Source organism: Triticum urartu, chromosome 7A, assembly GCF_056163025.1.
Source record: "Triticum urartu cultivar PI428250 chromosome 7A, HENAU_Tu73, whole genome shotgun sequence".
In the NCBI taxonomy this organism is placed as follows: Eukaryota; Viridiplantae; Streptophyta; class Magnoliopsida; order Poales; family Poaceae; genus Triticum; species Triticum urartu.
This window is the reverse complement of record NC_141879.1, coordinates 624,377,449-624,382,773: the sequence shown is the minus strand read 5'-3', so window position 1 is coordinate 624,382,773 and position 5,325 is coordinate 624,377,449.

Below are 5,325 nucleotides of genomic sequence, written 5' to 3'. Positions count from 1 at the left end.
GAAACAATAATAAGGGGCCTCCTTAGACGCATCCATCTTATTCGAGAACATTCTGCTATACGGTATCGGTGGTAAAATGTAGTCGTAACAACTAACAAGGATGCTCCATCAACAGACGAATTGGTTTTCCTATGGCTTGCATCATCTCCTGATCGATTCGGTAAGGAAGTCGTGCAGGTCTGAAGGATACAGACGAAGGCAGCGAGTAAGCAAGCAGACAGCGTGATGGAGCATAGTGCGTATACCCCACGTAAATAAACGCCGGGTACGGTACACCCAATTATTCGTCTCCCTTGTCCGAGTTCATGCGTCTGACAAGATTGCTGGCCTCCTCTTCCTGAGTTTGAGTGTATAGTTGCGCCACGTACAGTAATTAAGCTCCGTCATGGATAGGTAGATAGATCGGCCCCAGGGCAGGCAGAGTCAGTCATTACTCCCTTCATTTCATAATGTAGTGCTTCATCTATCCACGTGCTCCAACTTTGATCGTAAATTTAACTATCAAGACCGATTGCGGCGGAAGCAAAAATTATATCAGTGAATTCGTATTCGAAAGAAGTTTTCAATTATATAATTTTTTTTCTCCCGCTGCAGTTGGTCTCGTTGATTAAATTTATTATCAAAGTTGGACCTCGAAAAGCGTGGGCGCACTATATTTTGAAATGGAGGGAGTATCATTTTGCCCGGAAGAACCATACAAACACGTGACACTCCAGTATAAAATCAGAGGGAAGGCGGGCTAGGGTAAAGCGAAAAGATAATTGTCGAAAATATAGGGTAGAAATGTTATCTGAAATGCACTATTTGTTCGGATCATGGATCTGTACAAAAGTGCGTCACCGCAACTGTTGCCTACATCTCATTTCCGGTTGTCATCAACCTGATACAGAAAAAAATTCAGACCGCGTCGTAGAGACAAACTGCAACGAATATAAGAGCATGTAGTACAGCCGGACGCTCCAAATGCATCTCAAATGTCCGGGCGAGGGGACCGGTCACGGATCAGGCACACAAAATCAATCCATTCGAACGCCTTAAGTCGGTCTCAAATGCTCGGATTATCTGACGTTCCTCATATCTGATACAAATCTAAGGCGGATCGGGCATGACCAGGCACGTCCGCTGATAGACCCGACCCATCTCCGATCTCACGGCTGTCTCACAAAATCCCTAATCTGACGCCTAGCTTCGAACCTTAGCTCACTCCACTTGTCTCTTTTGCTTCGTCATGTCCTCTACCCTCCTGCATTCTGAGCCAATCCGGCGCAATGTCAAGCTCTGGCAGTCACTCCCTCTCCAACCTCAACTACGATGACGAGTTGGCCCTCTGCATTGCCTTGGAACGGTCCAAGGTGGACACTGGGACAGCTCCCGTGCCTGTGTAGCGCGGATGCCGGAGCTGGACCCTCCAAGCCCGCACTCAGCTCTGGAAGGACATCGCAGTCCGTATCGCCCCTGCGCCGTCCCCTTCCCCTGCTGGCCGCTCCTCTGCGCGGACAGCGGTGGGTGCTATTGCCCGCGCCGCCGGCCTACACGCGCACTCTGAAATCAAAGGTGTGCGCTGCCCGCCGCGAGAGGCAGCGGGCAATGAAGAGGGAGGCGGCAGAGCGGTTCGTGCGCCGCCGTCACGGATGGCGGCGGAGCCCGACGAGGACGAGCTGCTCCTCGCATGGCTGTACCGCCGGTCGCTCACGACAGCGGAGACGGGACGCTCGCCGCCTCCGGCGGAAGAACGACAAAGCGCTCCAACTAGCCATAGAGCAGTCAGAGCGGGAGGCGAAGGCGGCTCGGCTCGCCAAGTTGAAGCGGCAGAAGGACATGGTTGTCCGTCGGATGAAGGGGCTGATCGTCTTGTCAGACTCCGACTTTGATGACGGCAACTACGACAGCTCCACCTCCTCCGATAACAACCAAGATCCTCCATCCTCCATCAGCCGCAAACGCCTACCGCCATGCCGGTGACCGGAAAAGGCAAAGACTCGGCGCGGAAGCGATATAAGGTGTCTGATATGAGATACGCGGATGCAAAAAGAGAAATATTAAGCGTGCCAAGTCAGTCCCTGTGACCGCGTTCGCGAGTGTTTGATGGGCCGAATTAGCCCACGGTGGCTATAGATGCTCTAAGGCCTGTCAAGTGCCGGCCATGAGCGTAGCATCCAGTGCAACACGAGCCAAACAGGAGGGCGGTCTGCAGCTTGATCGTTCTCGTGCTGATCCGAAAGCCCGCCGTGGATGATTCGTGATCCCAACCCGGATTGAGCACGCCGTTCACCTTTGGCAAGGGCAGCACTGCAGCAGTGAATGGGACGAGGGCATGCTGGGAGCCTGGTACCCGAGTACCTGACGAATCATTACGAGCCCCTATCCTTTGTCGCGCCTTCACTGCTAGTGATCTTGTAGGCACTGGCTCCGTGTCCTGTGGCCGAGTTTCTTGTCGTTGCATGTATGCATGTCCAGCCGCTTATTATTGGCAGTGTAGGCCTATGACTACTAGTTTCGACATACGTTTCCAGTGACCCGGGTGATTGGCAAGGCAGAGGTATATCAATGATTAACAGCTGCTGGTCAGGGACTCGAGATTAGTTGAGCACACAGTAAACGTACCACGAACAAATAGAACAGAGAGCAACAAACACATGAAGAAAAATTCGAAAAAAAAACATTAAGAACGGAACAAGATGAGGCATATATTACACACCAAGTGAGCGTGAGCGTGACAAGGAGACGGCCATGCACCAGGCTACCAGAGCTATCTGAAAGTGTGACATAGATCGAGGGCAAAACTTGCACAGCTAAGAGCATCTTCAGCCGCGTCCCCAACAGGCATCTCAAACGACTTTTTCGATGTCGGTGTCGAAAAAACACCCCTGTCGCGTCCCCAGGACATCGAAATTCGCCGGTTCGGCCCTTTTTAAGCCCGGCGATCGCATGCCGAACCCGGCGCACTGGGGGCGCTCGGGGGCTCCGACGCAAAGGAAAAGTACGGATGTCCCACGCCGTCAGGCGAAAAGACAAGTCTTTCTTTTCCCGACTCGCCTCCCACCCCCCGCGCGCTCGGCCGCCAACAATTGTATCCCGGCGCCGCCCACCGCCCGCCATCGCTAGATAGCCTATTCCCGCCGGAAAGAAAACGGAGGTTTCGCCGAGGCAGCCCCTCCGCCAACAGCTGGGCGTTTTTTCCGTCGTTTCCGGCCAAGCGGCGGGGTACGCGCCCACCGTGCCCACAAGATGTTCGGCGATGTGTCTGCCTAGGCAATGGACTCGGACGACGAGAAAGCGCTCGCCGCGCTGCTGGAGGAGGAAGCCGAGGCCGACGTCCAGGAAGAGGAACACCTCATGGTGCTTGCCGCCCTGCTAGCGAGCAATGAAAAGCCACGGCGAGGTGGCTCGGCGCCAGGGCGGATGAAAGCAAAGAACCGACATCGTCTCGAAGGCTACTGCATGCTCTACTCCGACTACTTCGCCGACGCTCCACTGCACGACGACAAAACATTTCAGCGCCGTTATCGGATAAGCCGAAAACTTTTCCTCAGAATTGTGAATTCCATCCGGGAGTTCGACAACTACTTCAAGTGCAAGAAGGATTGCACTGGCAAACTTGGATTCACCTTGATCCAGAAGTACACGACAGCGATGAGGATGCATGCATACGGAGCTCCCGGTGATTCACTCGACGATTATGGGTGCATGGCCGAGTCCACCACCATTGAGTGTTTCTACAAGTTCTGTCGGGCAGTGGTGGCAGTGTTTGGACGGCAATACTTGCGACACCCAATGCGGAAGACACTGCTCGGATCCTAGCACAGAATGCAGCAAGAGCATTTCCTGGGATGCTTGGAAGCATCGACTGCATGCATTGGAAATGGAAGAACTGCTCATTTGCTTGGCAGGGGATGTACAAAGGCGCCAAAGGTGGTTGCGGTGTGGTACTTGAGGCGGTGGCCACACAGGACCTCTGAATTTGGCACTCCTTCTTTGCTATGCCAGGAACTCACAATGACATCAACGTGCTGCAGTGCTCCCCTGTCTTTGCCAAGCTTGTTGAAAGTCATTCTTCTCCGATGAACTTCAAGGTCAATGGGCGGCACTACAGCAAGGGGTACTACCTAGCTGATGGCATCTATCCGAGATGATCTACATTTGTGAAGACTATCTCAAACACTGTGCCAGGAGGCAAGACGTCCCACTTTGCCAAGGTGCAGGAGTCTTGCAGGAAGGGTGTCGAGCGGGCATTTGGTGTGCTCCAATCTCGATTTGCTGTTGTCCGGTATCCTGCTCAGACCTGATCGAAAGATCAAATGTGGAAGATCATGACTTGTTGTGTCATCTTGCACAACATGATCATCGAGAGCGAGCGGGACGAGCCAGTGTTTGACACCGAACCATACTACAGGCAGGGTCCTCTAGCCGAAGTTGATCACCAGCTACCGGCAACCTAGACTGTCTACCTCGGTATGCGTCAGGAGATCCGAGACCCACAGGTGCATCATCAACTGCAGCAGTATCTGGTGGAGCACCTATGAAGACTTAATGGCGACGCCGAGCGTGACGTGATGAAATATGAGTTTTTTTGATTAAACTATATAATTTATATTGAACTATTTGTTCTTGCATTATTTTGTTAAACTATTTGATTTTCTGTGATGAGTATGTGATAAAAAATATTTATGTTAAGAATTCAACGCCGAACCACGACGAATCATGTCGAATATAGGCCTATTCTCACTCATATGAGGTCTTTATTCGTCGAAAGTGAGCCGAAAACTGGGCCAATATCGGCGCCTAAGGGCAACCTGGGGGCGACGGCTGGACGTCCAACCGCCCCCAGCGCCGATTGTAACGCCGGCTCGTCCCCAGGCGGCGATTTTTATGCCTTCTGAAAGATCAACTGCTGGAGATGCTCTAATGCCTATGTTTTTCTTTTGAACAAGAGCTAATTGCATATGTGAAGTACGGCTGGAGACGACCTGGTCCCTGAATTTTAACAGCAAATCGCTATGCAACGGCACTGGGGCATGAAAGGTAGTACGCCGGAGTCCCTATCCCTTGGGACTGTGCTGGTCCTCCAAATCATTGGCAAGTTTGGACCCGTGGGTTCGCTGCTCAGTTGCCCATTCTCTACTCGTGTCACCTGGTGTACTACCAAGCATGCCGCGAGACTCTCATTGCGCGTTTGGTTTGGATGGATGTAACTTGCCGTCCGGTCCAACTCATCAAGAGCATCCATGGGATCGTCTGTTAAAGAACGAAGAAAATGTGCAACCAAGCCGCAATGATCCCCATAGGCCATAGAGCACAATTTTATTTCATTTTTGAAAGTTAAAA